Genomic DNA, 3,033 nt, shown 5'->3' with positions numbered 1-3,033 from the left:
TGCCACCAAGTCAGTTCCAACTCATAGCAATCCTGTATAGGGTTTCTAAGGAGCAGCTGGTGAACTTGAACTGCCAATCTTGTGGTTCAATCCAACTCTGCAATCCAACGCATTAACCCACAGCACCCCACCAAGACTCCATATCTACCCATGGTGGTGGTGGTGGTTAGGTGCTATGGAGTCAGTTCCGACCCATAGCGATCCTGAACGGGGTTTCCGAGGCTGTAAATCTTTAAGGGAGCAGAAAACCTCATCTTTCTCCTGAGGAATACCTCATAGTTTCGAACTGCTGACCTTGCAGTACGTAGCCTGATTTGTAACCGCTATGCTACCAGAGCTCCTTTATCTACTCATAAATAGCTGTTATTTCAGGATTCTATACATAAAAGTTTCTCTGCTATCCTCTGCTAGTCATAAGGTTTTCAGTGACTAAACATTCGGAAGTAGTTTGTTACACTAACAACAGACATAGAAGTTGGGGTCCTGGTGTGGCGTCATGGGTAAACGTGCTGGACTGCAAAGTTGATTTAAACTGCAAGGTTGGCAGTTCAAGATCGCCAGCCACTCCTTGGAAACCCTATATAGGATCACTGTGGGTCAGAATCGAGTCAACGGCACTTAACAACAACAACAATATGTAAAAGTAGTTACCTCTACCCCATGAACTCTGGCACTCCCCTCCCTGTGTTTTCCCTGCCTTCATAATTTTTCTTCCAACCTCCCTCTTCCTGAATATTGCATTTTTTCTCACTCCACTTGCCATGTGTCTATCCTCTACACAGTGAATTATTCTCCCTTCACTCCAAGCCCTGGTAACCATAAAAAAAAAATGTTCTTTGAGCATGAAAACCTTTTCTTAACTTGTTACAATAGTGGTCTCATATAGTATTTATTCTTTTGTGACTGGCTAATTGCACTCAGTATAAAAACCTCCAGGCTCATCCATTTTGTGAGATTCATCATTATTCTTCAATGTTGCATAGTATTTCATTGCGTGTATGTACCAAAGTTTGTTTATATACATTCTTCTTTTGAGGGCAATTAAACTGTCTCCATCTTTTTGCTATTGTGAATAGTACTGCAAAGAAATTGTTGTTGTTAAGTGCCATTGTCAAGTTGGTTCTGATTCATAGAAATCCTGTTTAGGTTTAACCTTATGGTTAGCAGTCCAATGCTTATCCTACAGCGTCATACCAGTGTTGAACCATCTTACAGTCCCACCAGCAAGGTAGGAAGGTCCCAGTCTCTCCAAACCTTCAGCAATATTTGTTGCTTTCTGTCTTTTTTTAAAATTTCGCTGTTAAAGTTGATGTGAGATGGTATCATATTGTTTCGATTTGCACCTCTGGCACCATGGGATAAGCACTTGCCCACAAGGTTAATTTGAACTGCAAGGTTGGCAGAACCAACTTGACAGCACTTAACAACAACAAGAAGAAGCCACAGTATTTTCAGTAGCCTCATATGCATGTACAATTTGGAAAATGAATAAGGAAGACTGTAGAAGCATTGATCCATTTGAATCATGATGCTGAAGAAGAATATTAAAAGTATCATGGACTGCCAGAAGAACAGACAAATCTGTTTTGGAGGAAGTACAGCCAGAATGCTTCTTACAAGTCAGGATGGCCAGACATCATCTCTCATAGTTGGGACATATTATCAGGAGGGACTAGTCCCTGCACATCATTCTTGGTAACGTAGAGGGCCAGCAAAAAAGAGGAAGACCCTCAACTAAATAGATTGGCACTGTGGCAGCGGCAATGATTTCAAGCACAATGAAGATTGTGAGATTGGCAAAAGATTGGGCTGCGTTTTGTTTTGTTGTGCATAAGGTCACAATGAGTTGGCACCAACTCAATGGCACCTGACAATAACATTTGTACATGGATATTTCCTTTTGCTGCAAACATACCCATGAATGTAGTGGAGCATACAGGGGGCAAAATGATGAAAATTTCTTAGGTATTACCAAGCACCTTGAAAAACTCAGTTGCTGGACCTGAGGCTGATGACTATAGTCTCAGGGGACATCATGGTCATTTAGTATAGTATAGTCCACAAAGATAATGTTCTGAATCCTACTTTTGTGAGTAGTGACTGGGATTTTAAAAGCTCATGAGTGGCCAGCTAAGGTGCAGCTATTGGTTTCTCCCTGTGTGGAGGAAAGAAGAAGGATGAAAATTGCAGATGCTTAGAAGCAATAAATCCAATGGACTAATGAAACATATAAGCACCTGTCTACATGACCATGAGGCCAGCACTAGACGGTGCCCAGCTACCACCTCCAACTATTCTGATGTTGTGGCTGTTGTTAAGTGCCATCGAGTCAGTTCCAACTCATGGCAACCCTGTATAGTGTTTATGAGTAGCGGCCAGTGGATTTGAACCTTGTAGTTCAAACTAACTTTGTGATCCAGAGCTTATCCTACAGCACGACACCAGAACTCCCTGATAGGAATCACAGTAAAAGGTCCTGGACATACCTCTTCAATACACAAGATAGACAGGGATGGGCAACTTGGACATTGGCTACAGAAAATGGGGGCTTCAAAGGAAGAAGTGACTAGCTTAAAAGGTTTCAAGAAGGAGTCTAGATCCAGAGGTTGCAGAGGAAGGTAGACTCTCCACTGAGTAGTATCTGATCTGTCTGAGCAGGACTGATGAAAGGAGATATGGACAGCACTCATGTGGTACAATAGTGACTAATTAATATCAGGACTGACTGTGAGAATTGGAAATGTAAAGGTGGATGTTCTGTAGCAAAAGGAAGAAAGTAGGCCAGGAGCGGAGGTTCCTGGGACAATCAAGGGAGAAGAATGGAGTGTGGTACCCTACCCAGAGAAGCAGTGATGCCTGAGATGGAGGCAGAGATGATGACGTGGGGAGATGGAGCAGCTGGGGACTCTAGACCCAGAGAGGGAGAGCGACTGTGTGCTGACGACCGATGACCAGGGGGCAGGCTTGCAGGGTATACCCTTTGGTTGGTTGATGATGCATGGAGGGGATTGTAACCACGGCAATGTAATGATA

Source organism: Chrysochloris asiatica, unplaced genomic scaffold (assembly GCF_000296735.1).
Source record: "Chrysochloris asiatica unplaced genomic scaffold, ChrAsi1.0 scaffold00308, whole genome shotgun sequence".
In the NCBI taxonomy this organism is placed as follows: domain Eukaryota; kingdom Metazoa; phylum Chordata; class Mammalia; order Afrosoricida; family Chrysochloridae; genus Chrysochloris; species Chrysochloris asiatica.
This window is presented reverse-complemented; position numbering follows the sequence as displayed.